This window comes from Phocoena phocoena, chromosome 21 (genome assembly GCF_963924675.1).
Source record: "Phocoena phocoena chromosome 21, mPhoPho1.1, whole genome shotgun sequence".
Classification (NCBI taxonomy): Eukaryota; Metazoa; Chordata; class Mammalia; order Artiodactyla; family Phocoenidae; genus Phocoena; species Phocoena phocoena.
In genome coordinates, this window is record NC_089239.1 from 26648495 (window position 1) to 26672593 (window position 24099).

Genomic DNA, 24099 nt, shown 5'->3' on the forward strand with positions numbered 1-24099 from the left:
TTTATTGTAAATCGTCTTTATCCAACAGTAGGAAAATAGCATGTTAAATGTTATAAATATGATTTAGGTTAATTGGAAAAATAGTTAAAAGAATTAACAGAGCCTTTTGATCCATACTTTGTTCCATGGCAATTTGGTTTAAAAGAAAGGAATAGAAGCTCAAATTTAGAGTAACCTAAAATTTGGACATCCATCTGAGAAGGAGCAGGTGGGTTATGTGAGATAAGCAGAAAGGGGTGATGGGATCGTAAGGTGGACAGTGTCTTTGCTCAGGCTGCTTAAACAGAGCACCATAGACAGGGGCGCTTCACCAATCACATTCACTGATGGCAGTCTGGAGGCTGAAGCCTGAGATCAGGGCGTCAGCATGGTTCTGGTGAGGGCCCTCTTCCCGGTTCACAGAGGGCTATCTTCTTGCTGCATCTTCACATGGTAGAGACAGGGCTGCTAGGTTCTCATAAGAGTGCAAATTCCATGCATGGGGGCTCTACCCTCATGACTTAATCATCTCCCCAGAGCCCCACCTCCAAATACCATCACCTTGGGGTTAAGTTACATGAATTTTGAGGGACACAAACATTCAGTCCATTGTGGACTGTCAGACAGGACATCTAGATTTTAAGTCTGGTGAACATTTTCCCAGACTTAAACTCAAAATATGGAGAAAATGAGCGTTTTTGAACATCTACTTGGCTGGCAGATTTCTTCTGTAATCTCTGATAACTGTTTCTCAGTGTAAACAATGTTTAATAAATGTCTTTCTACCCAGAAATTAGATAGATAAGTGTATTTATATGTTAGGTAATCCAACAAAATGAACAGATTTTGTACTAATTATAAAATGAATTCTTATACTATTTTATGAATAGACATAATAGAGATAATTGGAACACTTATAGTCAATGTAAGAAGAGTTAAGAATGAAAAGGATGATTTTATGCCAATAGACTAATAAGAAAACTCCTCATTTAAAAGAGTAAGTGGTTTCTCAGAACGTGAATCAGAGGTGTGTATTCAGTATGTGCAAATTATTTGGTGCATTTGTGTGTATGTCTCTGTGTCTGTATGTGTGTTTTTGAGAGAGAAGGAGGTACAGACACAGACAGAGCTGAAGAGAGAGAGCGAAAATTTAAAAAAGGAGAAGAAGAAAAAATCCTTAGTCCTGCTTAAAGGGCACAAAGTCACTTGGTAGAAGGTTGTTCCAGGCTTGTGCTGACAACCAATCCGAGCAAACCAAACCAATACTTAAATGTAAATAACAAGGGCAGTTAAACATTAAAGCATTCAAAAAAGCTAGAAATGAAAATCACTTATACAAATAAAAAGCAAGAACAAGGAACAGCAAGACTTTAAAACACCAAGGGAAAAAATGGTACTGCTGCATATCCACAAATGTCAAACATTGAAAACCTCACATTATTTTAGATAATAGGGGAGAAGTTGACTGATATTTCCTTGAAAGTAGCAACAGAGGGTCATGAGCAATTTTATTTATTATTTTTTCCAGCACCCAGCACGTTTCTTGGATCATGTTCCTGCCTAAAATATGCTGAACTAAATAAATGAACCTACTATTATTACTGTAATGGTTTGGTACCCTTCCTCTTTAGAAGTTTTCACTATGGAAATATCTACTTAGAGTAGCTCTTAACAAACTACTATGTTTCAAATGAGAAGGAATTCCCCTATAAATAAATGGACTATAAATGGACTCTGGAACATAAAATTTTTCTCATATCTTTTTCCTTTTTATTCAATTAGATCCTTACGCAGGAGACCAGCGTAATGGCATTTCATAGGCCTGGTCAGTCATGGTCATAACCTCCCATTGGTACAGCAGGCAGGGCCATGGATCTGAAACTAACATATGGGCAGAGGGAAAAAGAAGCCCACGTCCTCTGAGATCACTAGGCAGGACGACAGAGATCTATATCCATCTATACTTGGCCACAGGTGGAAACTGATCTGAATAAGGAGTGAATAAGTCCAACACACACAAATAGGGAGAATTTAAATACAGAGAGAGAGAGAGAGAGAGAGAGAGAGAGAGAGAGATGCCCTTAGATTATTATGTGATTTTGTTGATCAAAAAGCAAGGCCTGTACCCAGAATCACCCCCTAGTCCCCAGTTACATAAACGAGTAAGCTCCAGTTTTGCTTTATCTTGTTCCAGTTATCTTGTTATCTTTCAATCATTTGCAATCTCGAGGGCTGTACTTGCTGGGAGACGATTCTCCATGGCTTCCTTACATTCTGCACCATTGAAAGAGAGGCACTGGCAGCTCCTAATTCTGGATTGTCTTTGTAAGGGTGTTTGTATAGTGAGTAGTGTTAGAAGAGAGACATAGCATCTCCCTTGGGAGCAAAGAGCAGGCACACTTACTGCCCATTATAAAAGATCCCCGTCCCCTAAGGCCCGGTTTCTCCCCGTAATGCAGCCTGCTGCGCACATAGGCGTCACCTGGCCCACTCTCTGCCTGTGGGAACTGGGGCTCAAAGCGGTCACACAGAATGCTGACACCCTGCCCAGTTCTCTTGCTCTGAGAAATACACCGTCCTTTGTCTCTGACCCCGGGGCTTTCATGTCTTCTACCGGGATACTTGAAACTGTGGCAAGAGGACGTGTCTCATCAACCTGCAAGTTAGGTAAAGTCACAGACCTTCACAGTACTTGACACTGATGTGTCCTCCTAGGCAGGAAGTAGAATCCATTTTAATATGGAGAGAAAAGGACCACACGCATTTTGAAAAAGTGTAATAAATATTTATTAATTTTGAATTGGAAAAAAGATGATGTTTTCTAATATAAAGGATAAATATATTACTGGTTGGTACATAAAGAAAAAAGATAGAGTCACCTACGTTTATGAAAAAGATGTAATGACTCCTAATTGTCAGGTGAGGGTACATATAATTTAAAGAGGGTGCATCATTGTCTAGAACATAAGATGTTTAAAGCTTATCAAAAGCATGTAATTAAAAAATTTTTGAGATAGGGACTTTTGGGGTTTCCAGAAAAGAAATTTGGAAATGATAAATGCGTTTGTGATGAGAATTTCATGTTCCTTGAGCAATGTTAAATGCCTAAATTTGGTCAAAATGTACTTGATGCAGCCAACTTATGTCACACATTTCAATCACTTATTTAGCAAACATTAATTACATTCAAGCAATATACCCAGTACTATTCTCGGCAATAAGGAGATCAATAAAAAAGTCGACAATACCCTGCCAGTCCTGCACCAACTAACGTTGAATACCTGCTGTCCAGGGGAAAATGCATGTGTGTGTATGTATGTCTGTGTGTGTGTGTGTGTGTGTGTGTGTGTGTGTGTGTGTGTGTGTATAGTTGATTTTTGTATCCATAGTATCCATGGTTGCAGTTGACAAACAAGAGTACCTTTGATACAAAAGCTGAAAGATATTTTCTCTTATATTAAAAAGTAAGATAAAATTGAACCATGATGACTTGTGTCAGAACTTTGCCAATGCCATAGCAGCTCCTAGGTGATATTGGATAATAATTCTTGGATACTGGGAGAACAAGGCCATGACTTTTTGTGTGTTTTTCACTATGTAACAGCTATAGACATAATACATTTTAAATCTAATCATGGTTAACATTTTCCACCACATTCCTAATTCTAGTCAAACAACAAAATAATACACAAAGACCTGACTGCAGTGTTTGCTGGTTCTTGATGCTAATACTCCCATGGTGGCCAATTTCAAGCTATCAAGGTGACACCACCCCTGGAGTTGGCAAGAGGCTGTGCAGTAACAGATTTGTGTAGATATCAGACAGATGCCATCGCCCTCTGGTCTCCAGAGCATAGATAATAGTAAAATAATTAGGAAGGGGTGCATTCTGAGTATTTATTACATTTGGCTTTAATACGGCTTGTTTAATTTTACGTTTATGACATACTTTTCAGCATTGACTGTGCTTAACGATGAACAGGCTCACCAAATTCCCCCCAGTTTAGCGGTCAGCTCACCTCTGCTCTTGCCTTCAGGAGCTTGGATTCTCCTGGGAAGAGATAAGAATAGACAAAAAACACATGGATTTTTAAAAAATGTATTTTTAGAGTTTATACAAAAGAGATAAACAGGACAGGGGTGGTGGGGTCTCCGTTGCATGTGGCGACCAGGGAAAGCCTCCCTGTTGGGAGGATATTTAAGCTCATTCCCGAAGAGTGAGGAGCTTTCTGCTGCAAGAGAAGAAGGGGGAGTGTCGCCAGGGAGAAGAGATAGGAAGTGAAGAATTGCCAAACACGCTTGGTTCATTTAGGACTCAGAGTAACGCTAGTGTGGCTGAGGGCTTAGGAGCGAGGAGTAAGGTATGGGGCAGGATACAGGACACAGGAGAGAGGCCACTTAGCGTGAAGGCTGTCCGCGTGATGATAAAGCTGACTTTACAGCTCTCTAAGCTCAAGCTACCATTCTAACTGCTTCTGCACGGACTAGCTCATTTATTCATCGCAAGAGTTTTAGGAGACTGTGGTGTTGTTAGCCGAGTTACACAGATGAAAACATCGACTCCTAGTCATTTCAACTAACTTTCCCGAAGTCACACAGCTGTGGTGGGGTCGGAGTTAAGTCTAGGTGGTCCTGGGGTACTCCTGAACCAGCAGCCCTTCTGTCTTGCTGCGTCACAAGCGTGGGCAGTGTGCTGAGTGCAGGGGAAACTATCGAAGGGATCTGGGCAGAATGATATCCTGATTTATGTTTACAGAAGACCCCCTTGGCCGTGGTGGAGAAGTTGCATAGTGGCTGGGCAAGATGGAAGAAGATGAACAGGTAGAAAAGCAGCCTTGAGATGTCGGTGCCTTTAGCCAGGTATGTAGTGAGAAGGGCAGACTTACCTAAGCTAAATTTTGTGGGTGAGCAAGCCAAACTTGAAGGATTAGAAGCAGAGAGAGAGTTGAAGGAAACTCAGTTTAAGTTAATGGAGGCTCACCTCTGTGTAAAAAACAAAAAGCAAAACTAGACCTCATAATACATAATGTCTCAAACACACAGAGGGTTTACACTAGTGACTCCTCTTCCAATTCCATTGACTAAACCTGACTCATGTGAGAGTCTGGATCATACACAGGAATCCCATCTGCAAAGGAGTCCTTTTTGAGACAGGACTTGTGATTCAGAAAATTCCTCCAAATGTAGGAGGACTAGTCAATATGACAAATACCTAAAACTAGCAAAATTCAAGAACAAGTATATGTTTGCCTGGAAGAAATTGGGCTGGACAATCTAAGCACAAGGAAAAGCTCTGGAAAATGGTGAAATGTGTACAAGAGCATCATTGTGTTTTGGGGCAGCTCAAGTTTTTTTTAATTAATTTATTTTTGGCTGCCTTGGGTCTTTGTCACTGCGCACGGGCTTTCTCTATTTGCGGCGAGCGGGGGCTGCTCTTCGTTGCGGTGCGTGGGCTTCTCACTGCGGTGGATTCTCTGGTTGCAGAGCATGGGCTCTAGGCACGCAGGCTTCAGTAGTTGTGGCACGCGGGCTCAGTAGTTGTGGTTCATAGGCTCTAGAGCACAGGCTCAGTAGTTGTGGTGCACAGGCTTAGTTGCTCTGTGGCATTTGGGATCTTCCCAGACCAGGGCTCGAACTCGTGTCCCCTGCATTGGCAGGCAGATTCTTAACCACTGTGCCACCAGGGAAGCCCTCAAGATACTTTTTGTGGCTGGAGTTGGAATGGTAAGACACGTTCTTCGAGAGGGAGAGGGAGGCTGAATGTGGTGCCTTTTTGCCCTGCACAGTCAGTTACCTTAACGCTGAACATGACGAGGACCATCGAGGAAGGTCAGTGTGGGGCTGGACAGCTGCTCTTCATTCAGGCCTTGGGTAGGGCAAGGGCCGGCAGGAAGGAGGCCAGTTATGGTGAGACTCTGCTCCAGGAAGCAGGTTCTGAAGCCTTCACTTCGGCAGCAGTGGGGGAATGGGTGAAGGTGAAGAAGACGTGTGTCTTAGTGTTGACATGTAGGACACAGAGTGTGCAGGGCCGGGGGAGGCTAAGAATGCGGGGTGAGTGGTGTTTGGGAAAGTGTGAAAGTATGCTAACAAAGGTAGGGCAGAAAGAGGGGTTGTACTGGGGACAGTCAGCACATCCAGGTGAAGCTGCTCATTGGAAAACTCCAGGTTGGAAACACAGATTTCAGAGACAGGTGTTCATGGAAGCTATGGGATTCCATATGTATGGAATTACTTTATCCTCCAATAATAGGATTTAGTTTATAAACAAGATTTAGCAAATAAAAATACCAGATACCCAGTTAAATGAAAATTGCAGATAGAAAACATTTTTTTAGTATTTCTATGTCCCATGAAATATTTGTGACATACTTACGTAAATTTAGCGTAAATTGCCAATTAATTGGGTGTCCTTTATTTTACGAGGCAGCCCTATCAGATGAAAGAAGATTATCATGAGGAGTGGGATGGAAAAGAAGGGAACGGGGAGGAGAGGAAGAGTGGGGAAGAACTTGGGGGAGGAGTCAAGTTCCTGCCTGGGCTCCAGAAGGGCAGCAGCATCAGAAGTGAAGAGGAGGCCAGAAAGAAGGAGAGGATGCACAGAGAGAGTGTTGCCATGGAAACTGAGGAAGGAGAGAATCCTGAATGAGGGACTGGACAGCAATGGAGGACACCACAGGGAGATCAAATCAGAAGAAGACAAAGTGTAATATAAGACATGGCATGTGGAACTGTGCTGTCACCTTATGGAGAAGAGCTAGTGTGGGCAGATGCAATGGGTTGAAGAAAGAATCTAAGATCAGCAGGTAACTTCATGAGCTCCTGGCTGGTTTTCCAAGCACAGGAGCACTTGGGGGCATGCAGGTCAGCGGAGGGTGGCAGACTGTGGGGAGATGTTTTGTTCTCTTTGATTTGGGAGGAAGCCAACCGAGGTCCTGAGGAAGAGTAGAGTTGGTAGGACATTTGGATGGAAGAAGTTAGTACACTTGTAAGTAGCCATTGGGATACAGATTCATACCACAGCCCCGTTGGGGAGCAAATGTTAGTTTTTAAAAATGCACATTGAAATAAGATGGGTGGGGATTTCCTTAGTCGGTTTAATCATTCATTTGGGGAAAAAAAAAAAAGAAAAATCCACATTAAATGTGTACAGCAACCTAAAGAGATTTTTGTGGCTGAAATTCCTAGTGAATTTCTTTTTTAAAAATATCCAATAAAATAAATTGTGGACAATAAAAAATCATTCAAAGCAAGGCTGACCGAATTAATCTTGTTCATAACCTTAGTTAACTTTTTATCTAAGTTAACTTTAAACTAAGTTTAAAAAGTTTAAACTAAGTTTAACTAAGTTTAACTTTCTACCTATGTTAACTTTTTCAGCCTTTTTTACTAAACGAAAGGGAAACTTCAAGTAGATATGATCTGTTTTAAAAAAAAGCTCATTGAAAGGTAAATTTATAACAATGTAAATGCTTAGAAGTTTTACATTTGAAGGTGTTCTTTATTTCTGCTGTGCAGGTTTTATAGGATGAATGGTTCTAAAAGGTTAAACCCAGCAAATGGCAGTGACTTCAGTCTGCAAATGCGATCAAATTGACTCTCTCCTTTTACAGAATCTGTGTTAGAAAATGAACTACCCCTTACTCTCTGCTTTGGTTAAGGGACTCTAACATACAAAAGGGGTGGCAGATATATGTTTTATATGTTTTATATGTTTAGATCCAATCAAATCTATTGGCTTCAGATGGAACACCCCTCTGGAGCTACAACTTCTGACGCAGTAGGACGCACTGCATGGTGGGTGCTCCGACCCTGAGCACTGGGGGGGCTCGTCCCTGTGCTGAGGCTGCCATACCCAGGATGACTGCTGGACCCCTCGGTACCCCATGATTTTCCTGATGGGGCAAACTGGGTCTCACTCATTTCACAGACTGGGCGGGTAGAAAGAAGAGGTTTGGAATCATTGGTCAGCCTTCGTTTGAATCCTGTGGTGACACATGTCAGAGGTGTGACTGTGCAGGTTAGGTTTCCTCCCTGCTGTTGAGTTTGCTTTTGTATTAAATGGGGAGATGATGTCTGTCTTCATTTTGTCATGACGATGAAATGAGCTGGTCTGTTGGGGAATGAGGACACTTTGATTCACAAGACAAAAAACAGTGATCAAACACTGTTATTCGAGGAAGGCAGTTTGTCAGTTGATCTAACTGGAGGATCCACTTACATTTTGAAATGGGTGAATCCAGAGCAAAAATGACACCAACAGAGTCTGCTATTTGTTTGTGTGTTTGTTGTCTCTTGGCCTCCTGAGGTCAGTGCTTCTCAAACTTCAACGAGTCCACGCATTAGCTGGACATCTCGTTAACATGCAGCTGACATGCCAGGTGTAGGGAGGGGCTGAATTCCTGGTCTCTACAAGCCCCCAGTTGTTGGCAGTGCCAGTCCCTGGCCCCACCCTCTGTGTGGCATCAACTCCCGGGACTGAGGATGATGAGACAGATTTCCAAGATGTATTGAACTTTCAGCCTGCAGTCCATCCCAGAGAAAGGGAGAAATGATAAGCTAGCTGTGTCAGGAAGGTCTCGGAAAGCCTGGTGGGTAGGGTGACACCTTGCTTCCACGCTGTGCTCTCCCAGGACAGGTGGGGCAGGGGTGAGGGGGCGGGATGTGGTGCAGGAGGTGGGGAGGTGGGCGGTGACAGGGTCAGCCCATCCCCCTGTGTGGGAAGGGCAGGGGCAGCTTCCAGAGGGAAGAATCATAAAGAGAGAAACCATTCTTGTCCCGCAAACATAAGCAAAGCACCCAAACGAGGACCTGGAAAGCATTCAACCCATTTCACTTGTGCCCAGACTGCTGCATCCTCAGCACTCCCTACAGCTCTGGCTGACACGAAGACCTGTTCAATAAATAAGCGATGGCACCTTTTAAAACATTTGGACATAAATCAAGGGTTTATCAGGAGCGATATGAAAGGGAGCTATTTAAAGGGGAGAGAATACGTGCTAAGGAGAATAAATGAGGAAGACTACTTTTTGGAAGAAACATCATGAAAAGTCTTACAAGGCTTACAATGAAATCTTGTTAATCGCAAATCCATCTCCTCCTCATTTAAGTAACTGCATACAACCTCAACAGTGGCCACTTAGAAGGAAATGGTGAAATGCATAACGATGACATTTTCATTTTTCTATTAACTTGTGGTAAATTGGAGAGGGTGGAAGAAAAGGTCTAAAAACAGCAGTAAGAAGCAAGAAGACTATTGTCAAGCCCAGGACAGTGAGGAGACGAGAGAAGGAGCCCAGGGAGCGTCGCAGGGTGGCAGAGTCCCTTAGAGAGAGGAAGGCCAGCTGAGAAGGTGGAGGAAGGTTCAGAGCTGGGCTGGTAGTCAGTCCACAGCCTCAGTGGGCACTGAGGCAAGTTCAGAGAAGTCGAGAGGGGTCCACACTGGCCTCAGGTGAGCACCGATGAATCGAGTGCGTCAGTTCATGGAGCTGGTTAGGAGCTTACGTCCGTTGTGGTTGATTTCTGTTGTGCGTCGAGAAGGGTGCTGCGAGAGTGTGATATTGATTCTCTAGTTGGCAATTCCTTTTTCTGATGTCCTGAATGAAGGGACATATGAGAGATGGGACCTACAAAGAGCAAGGAGACTTTAGTAAACGAGGTCTCGCCTACATTCAGTTTAGAGAAATCCAGGGATCTTGAGGAATCGTAGTCAAGTCTCCTCCGATCACTGTGTTATATTCAGAAGCATCCCAGGAAAGTCTTAAAGCTGGGGGTGAAATATAGTTCTTTTCAGGGGCCAGAAACTGGAGAAATGATGTCAATGTCCCATAACAGGTAGGAGAATGGTAGGCAGCCAGACTCTTTTATGACCTTCAACAATAGAGGACAGGAGGCATGACACAGGACTGGACAGGTGACCCAGGACTAGGGCAGGTGTCAGCAGGTCCCAGGCTCAACTATGACAAGGAAAAGGGACCCTTACTAGGCTGTGACTTCCCACTGACCCCCTAGGAACTGAGCCATGGCATTGCTCAGATCGCTCAGTTATTAAATCCCTTCCCTCTTTCCACACTTTCCACCAACTTAGCACACAGCTTAATCCAACAACTGCATTTGGTGTTGCACAGTCACCAAGACTTTTGTACACAGCAGTGCCTCCTGCCTGTTTTTTTCTTACATCACATGGAATATGATATTCTTAGAGGACACTGGGAAAGGCTTCGAGACACAGGGGTGGGGAGTGGGTCCCTGATGGGATCACTGGGGGAGACATACGGGTGGATGGTGGCACACTGATTGGAAAACTCTGAATTATCTAATTTAAGTTTTATAATAACCCTTTGAAGTAGAGATTTGTATTCCCATTTGATAGGTGAGCAACTGAGTTTATAGTCCTTTTTAAACTTAATTTTGTAATGTGCTGGGCATTACTAATCAACTAACCTGTGATTAGCGCAATGGCAAGGCATAATATCTACTCTTAACTATTGGTTAACTGTTACTATTGGTGAACTGTTAACATCTCAAGCATTGCAATGGCAAGATATGATATCTACTCTTAACTGCTGGTTAGCAATTGAGTTTATGGTCATTGACCAGTGAAGAATGAAAATGGAAATTTTGGGAAGGACAGCCCAGTAAGGTGTGTGAGAATATGAAGATTGTGGAGAGCTCCTGGGCTCTGAGGGAGATTACAGAGTTAAATGTGACGGTGACATTTAATAAGCTCTCCTAGGGGGTTGCAGTAAAGAAGTTACCAGAACTTAGAAACAAAACTCACGGAGATGGGGCCTGCCCTGGAGAGGCAGGAAGTGGAGAAGTGGAAGGAGATGACGTGGTGTGAGGGTCGAGGACTGGGGAGTCTAAAAGCCACCAGCAGGTGCAGCTTTAAAGGGCCCTCTTGGTTGGGAGGACAAAGGAGCCCTGCCCCAGGCTGGCCATGTGGAGAAAGTGCTGTTGTATCATTCGCTCCTTATGGGTTACTCTGATTGAATGGAAGACAGATTGGTGTTTCCTGAGCCTACTGAAAACGGAAAATCTGGCCAAGATTGTTGAGAAAGGGGGAAGATGATGATCTGTGAACCCAACATTGAGAGAATGAGAAGCAAATTGAAGGTCAGTCTGAGGATGTCTGATAGCCCAGTGAGTGAGTATAGAATACTCAGAGCAAGAATACTCACCAACTCAACCTACATGCTTTGTCCTTTGCTTGCCTTTCCCGCTAGAGGTGACTTCTGTGAGGGCACGAGTTCTGTCCTTTAGGAGCCCCTGAACCCCGACAGCAAGTACTGTGTTTGGCACAAATTAAGTGTTCAATAAATATCAGTGTATAAATGAAAATACACTTGTGGGAGTCACCTATCTGCAACAGTTTCTCATATTTACTGTCACTGAATAATCTAATACTTACCAAATTATCTTGGAATTTAAAAATATACGTAGAGTGGCTGAAACAGTGGAGAAGGTGGAGTGCTTGAGGCTGCAAGGCGGCACGATTTTATCACGATTGCCTTAAGAACACTTGTAATGTTGGAGAAGACCCTGTGGGAAGATGTGCGATTTGTCGGTTACTGTTTCACTTATGCATTCGGATCCCTTGTAGGCGGGCTGTGTCACGGCCCAGCTGTGATGGGTTGGGGTAGAGGAAGTGACCCTGCTGGGGATGTTGACGGGGGTGGGGGTGAGGGTGCCACACGTGGTAGTGCTCACACAGCACTATGAACGTCCTACGTGGCTCAGGTTACCTGAACTAAACAGGAGGGGAGAGATAGGGAGCCTCGGCTTCCCAAAGAGGGTAACCTCCTTGCAGGAGCCGGGCTTCAGCAGAGAACCCGGGTCGTCCTGCTGGGGAGACTTTGCATGATGTCCTAACAAGGACATGCCTGCTGGCTGTTGGCTACACTACACTTAGTGGCCTGGCCTGCAGCCCCTGCCCTTGTTCCAAGGCTGCATCTTCCCCAGATGCCAGCCTCTCTCCAGTTATGAAGTTCCCTTGTGCTGCACGAGGAGAAGGCGTTGTATACCAGGAGCCAGATTCTCTACCCTCACCAGCCTGTCCCATAGTCACCATGGCGTCTAGAAACAGGTTTACTAAGAGTTGTTGTTACTGTAAAAGATCAAGGATCATGACCCTCAGTAAAATAGAGTCGGGGCCACAAGGGGCGCCGTCATTCTCGTAAGGAAAATGGAGCCCAACGGGAAGAAGATAGACTTGCTTCTTTCCTGGCAAGGACTCGCCCATGAAGAGACACTGACCCTTTGTTTAGGGCAGTCCTCCCACCGGCCTTTTCCCCTCTGCAAAAGCCTCCTCCTTCCTTGCTGTGCAGGGACTTGCACAAGCCTCCCATGACTGCAGACCCCAAATATGAATTCTCTGCTGATCCCGAGTAAATGCATCATTGCTGGAGACATAGCTGCCAGTCGATTTGTTTTAGATCAACATTGCTTTCAACTTTTGGTCAGAATCTCTACTCTGTTGTGAGACGTGAGCTCTAAATTTGATCTGTCAATTCTGAAATATCCCAAACTCCTCCTTTATACAAAAGAAAGACAGTGCTTTTCAACCAGTAACAGGGATTAATATTTTTTTCCCCAACATTGGAGATCAGTGTTTTTCCTAGTGTCTGGAAACCCAGAGAGTCGAGGAATGACAGCTTTAGGTCTTTGACTGTAGGTTTAGAGCATTTAAGTTTCAGGGGGTGAACCCCGGGGCCCTCCAGTCTGGAAGTAAACATAGTAAATGTGTAAGTTGCCTTTGGGGAAACTAACAACAGCTAAGTAGGCAAACTGTGCAAACAAACGATGTCCGTGTCCAGAGTCGACTGCAGGTTTCACATCCAAGAGCAGTTTCCTCCAGGGTAGATTCATCCTGAGCAGCTTAGGAGATAAAAACTTGTACCCAAAGAGACGGCTTTTTAATTTTGTTTCATTTTGGTTTTTTCCGGTCTGCTTAGCATTTTACAAATCAAGGGTTTTCTTGCAAAAAACTTCTGTTTTCTAGATTTTTATTTAAAAAAAAAAAAGAAACTCAGATTGCGCTGGGACTATGTATCCACAAGGTACAAGAAAGCTTTAGCCAAGAACAGGAAGCCCCACTGGATCTGTCATGCACTCCCTGCTTCATCCAGGTTCCCACCATCTCCATTGTTAATATACATTTTTTCTTATTGTTAAAAAGCCTTTGTTATAAAAATCATCTGATACTTGAAAAAGGCAGTAATTGGCTTGAACCTTTAATTTTTTATTGAACGGGCTATTTTAACTTCGTAGGGATAGAAATGAACTTACATTGTGGAGATACAAATAATTTCTGTATAATAGAGAAGATAACTGAATGGTGATGTTTGATTGTCCTGTTTCTCATTAACCAGTTCCGTATCTAACTCAAAAATCTTACCCTAATCTTCCTTTATTAACCGGTCCCTACATACACCTTCTCCAAAACGGCGTTTGAATTAATTTGAACACCTCACTGGTTCACTCATTAATTTATGAGTTTAATAAAATCTTTTCATGGGTTTATCTTATATTTGTATAAAGTTATAATTCTAATATTTTGAAAGTTAAATGAGACAATGTCTCTTTATCAAACTGTGTTTTTCTAAGTGAGTGTTCCAAACAGCCTTTAAAAAATGTTCTAGAGCCTGAGTATGGACCAGTCAAGCTGGATGTTTTCATTGACTACAGCGCTGTGACCTTCTTCATTGAGTAGTGAGGCAAATTGCTCAGGATTATATTTTAGGAACATTTCAGAATTGACTCATTACTAAGGAAAAGGAAGCACTAGCTGCCCTGAAGACCAAGACTCCAGAACAGAAAAGCTATAGATTATAATTTATATCGGAGCAGTATTGATTTGGCATATCATAAAATGAAAGGGCCCTACTGTGGACAGTGATGCAGTGATTAAATCACCTAAGGGGTTTGGTTAGCACCCCACGGAATTTTATGTGGCCCTATTCCCCCCAGACTACATAAAGTTTAAGCAAATCAGTGGATCTTGCTGCATAATATGGTGAGCATTTCTGAAGCAGAGTGATAATTTTCCAAAAACATTTAGCAAAAGAAAGCCTTTGCAAATATTTTCTCAGTTTAGTGAGAAATTAAAGCAATCATGGAGTAAGAGTACACATTAATTGATTAGGGAATTAGCTACTTTTTGTGAACAGATACAAAGGCAATAACAAATGATTATTAAGTATGAAAAAGTTAATTAAGATGCAAATATTATGCTCTGCTATGTATTCATAAATAGCAAGGAATTTAGGAAAACAACCAAGGAACTAAAACGATTATATATTTTAATTAAGTGTTAGTTCATGACAGAATGTTAATAGGGATAATATAAAAATATCTGGGGAAAAGTCAAACATTGGTGATGGATTAAAAGCTAAGACTGTAAAATTCTACCAAAAAGTTGTTTCAAAATACTGTTGAAAATATTTAAAGTCAGCTATCAGGCTCTTGAAATTTAATATTATAATTAATTATCCTATAATAACACAAATAACTAACAACAATAATTAAGATTCTTTGTGTTCCATGTCCATTTGGCGGAAGTTTTCCCCATTTTAATAATTCATAGATTCACAGAATTTTAGAGTTGGAAGAAAAGTTAAAGATTTCTTAGCTCTAGTCATGATTTGATAAAAGCGAAGTAGCTGGTTGATGGTAAATCCTTGATATCCACAGTTAGAGATTCAGGGCTTTCCATTCACTGCTCTTCTATGCTGGGGTCCCGATTCATGTGCAGATCCATTGAGATTCATAGTTAAATTGATAACAAAGTCCCATTTTATCAATCATTGAGCTAGCAACAAAGGCACCTTTTCAATGCCCCATAAACAGCTGGTTTAGAAAATGCAGCCTAAGTCTAGAGTTCTCGGGGACCCTTGCTCTCTTCCTGTGAATCTGCCCGTGTGGCCATTGATCTGGACGTGGTGTCACCACGGTAATGTGAGGGCCACCTACCAGTCTTGCACTGCTCAGTGCTGGCTTGGGGGGCCCAGCAAGGGGCCAGCGCAGACCACTTAGCCAGAACGGGAGGCCAGGCCACCTGAGGGAATGAGAACAGAGAGCAGGACGAGAGCTACCTGTCCACTGGGCAGGAACAGGAAAAGGAAGCCAGGAAAGAGACCGCTGACCTCTGTTCAATAAGGAAGCAGGACAGCTGTGCATGGTTCTGCTACATACCCTCAAGCCTGTGAAGTGCAGACAGCGGGTATCGCGTCCCTGACCAGGCAGGTCAGCACTTCTCCTGGAGGGAAGAGTTAGTTACAGGGGAAGGGGCAGAGTACACGCTCGGGAAGATGTTTGTTCTTCTTTGGGGAGAGGCAGAAATATGGGAAGAGGGCACAACAAATGCCATCAACAGTGTATTAGATGCACATGTCTTAATCCGGCTAACTATAGGATTCTACATGACCTTAACCATAGGTAATATATGTGATCTGCTGGATGATCCTACAGCATTTAATTATAAATATTTTTGTCACATTTTTGGTACGTGTTCATTAATTTATCGAATAAGTATTTCCTGAGTTCTTCCTCTGTCCTGGATCTGCAGATATTACACTTAAATCACATACGTTGTTCAGGGGAGTTTTGCTCTATGACTGTTGTGCTATTGTGATTTATAAGAAATACATATAGCTTGTCTTCATCCATAGTGCCTGGCTCACAGCTCCCAAAACCTTAGAATTTCCTGTGTAACAAGAGCAGTGGGATCATATTCGGCCCCTGGTCTTCAGTTTCTGAAAATGCTTTTCCTACCCGAGGGTGGGGACTGGTTGGCAGGAGAACCCACCTGTGATTAGAGGGTTCGGACTTTTAGTCCCATCCGCTGACCTGAGGAGGGGAGAGGGGCTGGGGGTTGAATCGATTGCCCTTGGTCCCTGATTAGTCAATCATGACTATGTAGTGAAGCCTCCGGAAAAACCCACAAGGACAGCTTTTTGGCTCCTTTTTTTCCACCAGCTTCCAGGTAAGGAGACCAGAAAGTTCCCTGGTACCACCAAGCCAGGGCCCAAGTTCCAAGAGGACAGAAGCTCCTTTGTCCGGGACCTCACCGTGTGTATCTCTTCATCTGGCTGTTGATTCATATGCTTTAATATCCTTTAATAATGAACCAGTGATCTCATGAGTACAATGTTTCCGAGTTCTCTGAGCCGCTCTACCAAATTAACAGAACCCAAGGAGGGGGTCGTGGGAACCTCTGATTTACAGCCAGTTCAGAAGTGCAGGTAGCAACCTGGACTTGCGATCCTGAATTGGAGGGGGTCATGGGGACCTCCAGTCGGTAGCTGATTGGTCAGAAGCACAGGTGTTAACATGAGCTTTCTACTGGAGTCTGAAGTTGGGGGGCGGGGGCGTCTTGTGGGACTGAGCCCCTTCCCTGTGGAACCCAATGCTGACCACAGGTGGAGAGTCTCAGAATTGGGGTGGGTTCTCAGACTCCCTGCTGGCGTCAGAGAATTGCTTGTTGGTGCGGGGATGCCTCCACCCACGTGCTGGAATTGGGTCCAGGAACTCTTTCCAACCGCGTGCCAAGTGATACCGCTAACAACCCTTTAATAAGAAAGAAGAACAAGAAGGATCTAACTCCTGGGGAAATAGAGGCAATGAACAAGAGTCCAAATTTCATTGTTCTTTTTTGTGTGTGTGGAAGTTAAGAACCAGGCTCTTCTGGACATTAGTGTTTTGCTCTAGTTGTAGAAAATCCAAATGGAGATCAGTGCTCATAATTTGTGCTCCGTGTTCCCCTTTCAGCCCCCGGACCAACAGTCGGCTCTTGACCCTGCCTGGGGCTCAGGGCTGCTTATTCTGGCCTGAGTCAGTGGGGCTGCCAGGCCCTCGTGTGTGTGCTGACGTCCAGGCAAGGGGAGGTGCCCCCAGATCACACTCAGGGCATGAGGAAGGGTGGACGGGGGGCCTCTAATGAAGGCCGATATCCTCTAGGACCCCTACAGCTGGAGACCCTACCGGTGCCAGGAGCTGCCCTCACTGTACCCCTGGGAAGAAACTGGGAAGAAACGACTCTTTTCCTGTGCTAACCCTGGTGTTTTGTTTTTTTTTTACCATCTCTTGCTGATTTTTCTTGCATGTTGTCCCTTTAATAAGTGCTTCTCAATTCCTCCATTTCAAGGAGGATTTCCGCCATCTCTTTCCTTCTGGGACTCTTGCAAGTTCTTTCCATAATTTTGTTTTTCCTCTCTCCATCTACCAATCCTAAACTGCATAAACTATTCTCTTATTTCAGCTTTTGTTACATAACTTCACCAAAGTATGTGTCGACAGGGGTGACTGTGTGTGTTGTATCGCTTGAGGAGAGTGGGTGGAGAGGGGGTGGCAGCAGCCTCTCCCGAGCGTCTGGCGGCTGAGCCCGGGGCTGGTCATTTCACTTCCTCTCGTCTCCCGTAATGAAACCCTTGCCAGCTGGGGGAGGGGAGGGGGTAGCAGTTCAATTGCATAGGACACTGAGATGAACAGAGTTGATGTAAATCCTGAAAGACACAAAGCTATTAAATTACAAGTGGATTCCAACTCAGAAGTATTTGAACACTGAGGACAAAGGGATGTTGGCAAATAAAGGTGGGTCCTCCAAGGACCAATTTTCTAATCATTCCAACTACAGATTTCCTTCTTCCTAACATTAGTGATACAAAATGCAGTACAAGTCTTTTGCAATAGCTAGTTTTACTACAGTACTGAGCTTCGTTGGGTTCCTGATTGGTTTGCTACAGGTATGTCGGGAATAACCGGAAACAATTATTAGAAGAATTGAAAATGGCCGCAGCTGGTGGGGAGGGTCGATGGCAGGGGGCTGACAAACCTTACACGTGCATGTTTGTCATGAGGAAGTTTATGTTTTTTATTTTTTGCGGTACGCAGGCCTCTCACTGTTGTGGCCTCTCCCGCTGCGGAGCATGAGCTCCGGACGTGCAGGCTCAGCGGCCACGGCTCACGGGCCCAGCCTCTCCGCGGCATGCGGGATCCTCCCAGACCGGGGCACGAACCCGCGTTCCCTGCATTGGCAGGCGGACTCTCAACCACTGCGCCACCAGGGAAGCCCGAGGAAGTTTATTTTAAAGGAGAAAGAAAGCAATAATTATTCACTTGATATGAATTTTAAAATGTGTATTTGTAATCCAGGCTAATGGTCAGGGTGAAATGTCAGTAGGAAAACACATTTCAAAAGAAGTTTTAAAAAGAAACTTATGAATTATAAATTTTTTTTTAAAAAGAAACATTTTTCCCATTAGCCCCAAAGAGAGCTTCAAATGCAATAGCTACCAAAACATTTATTTTTATAATACTCCTAAAATAAAATAAATTTCCCATGTTATATACATAAGCTTATTGTTTCATAGTTGTTCATGATATCCATGTTTTTTCCATTAAGGCATTTAGAAATAAAATTAAAATATAATTGGTACAGACTGTAAGTTCTAAAAATCTTAAGGGAAAATAACAACTTTCTCTTATTATAATAATTCTTTGTCAAGAGTATATCATTGTTTAGGGGGTGTGGGAAGGATGGATTGGGAGTTTGGGATTAGCAGATGCAAACTATTATATATAGAATGGATAACAACAAGGTCCTACTGTATAGCACAGGAAACTATATTCAATATCCTGTGATAAACTGTAATGGAAAAGAATATGAAAAAGAACACACATATGTATAAATGAGTCACTTTGCTCTACAGCAGAAATTAACACAACATTGTAAATCAACTATACCTCAATAAAATAAATTTTAAAAAAATACATAATTGTTATAGCTCTTTTAATGTTAAATACATTAGGTACTGGATACTACCAAATATTTTTGAAGGCTCTGATCGTTTATTTTAACCTGGAACCAAATGAAGCAGGTTAATTGAGGTTTACTTATTTTAAACAGGGCAGGAGGTTCAGGTCACAGAGGGTCCTTATGTGATGAAAACAGTAATAGCAGAGGTGTCACAGATACAACATTTCTTTATTCGTTAGATGTTACTAAAACTCTATTCTGTGCTGGGCATCTGCGGACTGCTGGTAGTCAGGCCATCTGCTCAGTCACCTTACAACTTAGTGCTGGAAGCAGATGAGGGTACAAGGAATTCAAAATACAGAAATAATTGGATTCTGTATAAAAATGTTATAATCTGACTGAGATAGAGAATCACACAGAAGGCCATGTTAGACCTCAGAATATGCTTGCTTGAGAAAAACGCGTTCTCTTAACTAAATCCCGAATGAGGATTAGGGGTTCCACTTGGTCAAGAGGTGGGAAAAATATTTCCAACCAGAATCAAAATATATGTGAAGGTCAGAAGGCAAGAAAAGTCATCACTGGAGCACAGAGTGATTCAGAGATAGTATAACTTTTGTAGCAGGGAATTATACCTGTAAATAAAGCATTGGTAGGTTAGTAACAAGAATAACCATTACATAAAGAAATGGGTAGCCATGGGTGGGAGAATAATATTGTTGTGGAAAATGGAGAAAAGTTGGGAAAACTAAGTGTGTAAGATATGACGATTGCATGCCACTGACCGTGAATATGCTACCTCTCTACTGTGCATCGGCAATTAAAAAGGAAAATAAGTGAAACCATAATATTTCTACGTCTTTATTAAAGGATTATTAACATTTTAAATGAGGAGGCGGATACTTTGCAAAAATTTTGACTTACTAGTTTTTTGAAAGGTTAATGCTAGCTTAAAGAATAGTGATGGGTTTTCCAACATAATTTTAAAAGAGAGCAGCTTTCAGAATAATTCCATAATGAATTTGGAGTCCTGGAATGATTCATTTTACACTATTTTGATGAGTCATTAAAAGTGAGTTAAACTTCTTTATTGACAACATATATAATTGAATTTTAAGAGGTCTTGTGTTTTTAATAAAATGTGTCTGGACGTTCTCCTTCATTATTCAGTTTGATTCTATCAACTTCGAGGTTCATCCTTCGGAAAATGAACAAGATTATAATTGACATCTTCTCTCTGTATTCAAACAGGCTGCAACCCCAGTCCTCAGATCTTGCTTACCAAAGGGGAATTTAAAATGTTTAGCTGAGTGAGAATGAGATTAAAAATTGTTGCATTTTGTCCTTTGAATGACATTTTTAGCTTATTGATTTATTGAAAACAAACCTAGTTGACCATTAAGATTGGGTAGAATTTGTCTTTTGTTGGTGAGCATTATTTGGGATGTAAAACCATGGACTGATTTTTCCCATTACTTCAGAAGATGACTAAAAAGTACTTAGAATGATGAGTGTCACGTTAAAAAAAAAATCACTGATTGCTAACCATTTCTGATGTTCTATTATTTTAATTATTCAGAAAAGCTTTTCACTTTGGATCAAAAATAATTCCTTCCTTTTCAGAAGTTCTTTCACTCTGTGTTTAGTTACTTGACCCCTAGAAACATGTTGTTCTTTTTTACTGAACAAAGACAGATGGCTAGATAATAGATGATAGATAATAGATAGACAGGCAGACAGATAATATCATGAGCTAGGTGATATGTCAAAGATAGAAACATACTATTCCCTTCTGTCAAAGCATTGATCAAGGGATAAATCCGAGAAAGAAAGATACCTTTAATGCTATGTGAAATTTTCTGTACTAGAGTAATACATTAATTCAAGAAAATAAATACTTTAATTGGCCCAAATTGCATAATAAGGTGTAAAACTCGTGAATCAAGAGGTAATATCAATGGTTAAGAGAATACACAGGAAATACACTGTCAAGGTTAAAATTTTAGTTTTGTTCTCTTAGTTATATGACAGCAGGCAAGACTCTTAGTATTTCTGCATGTACATTTGCTCATCTGAAAGTGTAGAATACTGTCTACCTCACTGGGTTTGTCACATACAAAATGCCCCAGAACAGTGCTTGGCACGTAGAATACAAGATATACATGCCAGCTATATTACCATTTTATTTCACATGTGCCATGCTGCTCTGTCTTGGTAGTCAAGACTTCTCAAACACTTACATGACATTTAAAAATTAATAAGTGGCGAGAATTCCCTGGTGGCGCAGTGGTTGAGAATCTGCCTGCCAATGAAGGGGACACGCGTTCGATCCCTGGTCCGGGAAGATCCCACATGCCGCGGAGCCACTAAGCCCATGCACTACAACTACTGAGCCTGTGCTCTAGAGCCCACAAGCCGCAACTACTGAGCCTGCATGTCACAACTGAAGCCGACACGCCTGGAGCCCATGCTCCGCAACAAGAGAAGCCATCACAATGAGAAGTCCGCACACCACAACGAAGAGCAGCCCCCGCTCGCCACAGCTAGAGAAAGCCGGTGCGCAGCAACGAAGACCCAACACAGCCAGAAAAAAATTAATAAGTGACACATATATATATGTATATGTATGTATAACTGAATCACATTGCTGTACATATATAGTGATATATATATATTCTTTTTTAGATTCTTTTTCATTGTAGGTCATTACAAGATATTGAGTATAGTTTCCTGTGCTATACAGTAGGTCCTTGCTAGTTATCTATTTTATATATAGTAGTGTGTATATTTTAATCCCAAACTCCTAATTTATCCCATCCCTCCCCACTTCTGTAACCATAAATTTATTTTCTATGTCTGTGATTCTATTTCTGTTTTGTAAATAAGTTCATTTGTATCATTTTTTAGATTCCACATATAAGCAGTAGTATATGATATTTGTCTTTCTCTGCCTGACTTACTTCACTTAGTATGATAATCTCTAGGTCCATCCATGTTGCTGCACATGGCTTTATAATATTCCATTTTGTGTGTGTGTGTGTGTGTGTGTATACACCACGTCTTCTTTATCCATTCATCTGTCAATGGACATTTAGGTTGCTTCAATGTCTTGACTATTGTAAATAGTGCTGCAGTGAAACTTGGGGTGCATGTATTTTTTCAAATTCTAGTTTTCTCTGGATATATATATCTGGGAGTGGCATTGAAGGATCATATGGTAGCTCTATTTTTAGTTTTTTAATGAACCTCCATACTGTTTTCCATAGAGGCTTCACCAATTTACATTCCCACCAACATTGTAGGAGGGTTCCCTTTTCTCCACACCCTCTCCAGCATTTATTGTTTGTAGACTTTTTGATGATGGTCATTCTGACCAGTGTGAGGTGATACCTCATTGTAGTTTTGATTTGCATTTCTCTAATACTTGGTAATGTTGAGTATCTTTTCATGTGCCTGTTGGCCATCTATATGCCTTCTTTGGAGAAATGTCTGTTTAGATCTTCTGCCCATTTTTTGACTGGGTTGTTTGTTTTTTTGATATTGAGCTGTATGAAATGTTTGAATATTTTGGAAATTAATCCCTTGTTGGTTGCATTGTTTACAAATATTTTCTCCCATTCCATAGGTTATCTTCTCATTTCATTTATGGTTTCCTTTGTGGCATTCACTTATTTTCCCATTTTATTGATTTCTGTTCTTATCCTATTTTCTTAATTATACATGCTTTATGTTTTGTTTACTGCCATTTTTCTAGATCCTTGAGATGGAAGGTTAGGCATTTATCTTTTTCTTATATATTTATGTTAATAAATTTCCCTCTGAGCATTAATTTACTTTTTTCTATCCATACTGATATTTTGAAATTTCATTAGGATTCATTAAATTATTTTTCTAAACTTTGTTTTGAATTTTTAATTATGACTTATTTAGAAATGTATTGCTTAATTTCTAACCTGTGGGTGAACTTCCCCTTATCTGTTTAATCCACCTTAGTCAAAAACCAAGGTCTGAATGATTTCAATCCTTTGAAATTTGTTGAGGACTGCTTTGAGAATCAGCACATGGAAAATATTAGTAAATGCTCTAAAAGTATTTGGAAAGAATTCGAGTTCTATAATTATTGGGTTTGGTATATATCATACACCTATATATGTATATGTGTGTATATGTATCATATCATATCATGTCATATCAACAAGGTTGTTCAAAGCACTGTTCAGAGCTATATAGTTAACAGATTTTTATCTACTTGTTCTGTCAATTTTGTGGTGCTTGTATAAAAATTCCCAACTACAATTGTGGAATTCTGTCTCCTTTTAGCAATGTCAATATTTACCTTATAGATTCTCAGACTATCCAACAAAATTTCCCGTCTGATTGGACACCAACTGCACTGTCTCCCCAGCAGGTGAGGGCTCTGGAATCTCACCTTGTCCTGGGAGCCATGTCCCCCAGGTGTCCTGGACCTCCTGTGCATGCAGCTCAGGAGTCCGTCAAAGGCTGAAGACGAATTTCCACGTAGACTTTTGCCATTCCCTCCTCATGATGCTCCCTTTTCAAGTACTTCTTCCCCCCAAATCCCAGCTGTGCTAGAACCTCACTGCTCTGGTCTTTGTCATCTTCACCCAGTGAGACAGCTGCTCTCCACCTTGGCTGTGCCTTCCTGACTCAGAAAGCATCTCCAAGTGGAGCCTGTGGCTCACCAAGCCTTCTCTCCACGTTTGCAGGCTGCATAGGTAGTTGTCCATCTCCTGTAAACAATTATTATACATATTTGTCCAGGTTTCATAGTTATTTATTTCAAGAGGCTGAGTGTGATACTGGCTACTTCATTGTGGCCAGAAACAGAAGACATGTGGTTCCCTTTCATTAATATTTAAATTTCTTGTGTTTGAAATTCTCTAAATCCATTGCCTAAGAAGTGAAAACTGAGGTCCAGAGATTATTTTGTTCCAATCCAGACATCTTCTATCTTCTATAGCAGCCTACTGTTGTACCCTGCAGCTCTTCGTGGTTTTGGGCGGTCCTCCCATAATTGATACTTTTTATAGCAGATCCCAGAGAAAACAAGTGCTTTTCTTTCTTGGAGGTTTTTCTTCTCCCAAACCTGGGAAACAATTTCCCTGGAAACTTAAACAATAAGATTCATAAATGTTGAAAAGTGTCACTAAGTAATTGATGGTCTTGGTCAAATGCCCCCAACCACCTGTCAGAGAACACGCCATTTATGTTCATTATTCTGTTGGAGTTCACCAGATGCGCCTCCCTCCTCAGATTCCACCTTGGGTGCTTCCCAGGTTCTGAACAGTCACATATTATAAGAAGAGAAGCACTTGTTTGCAAACACACTGGGATAAAATAGATTCACT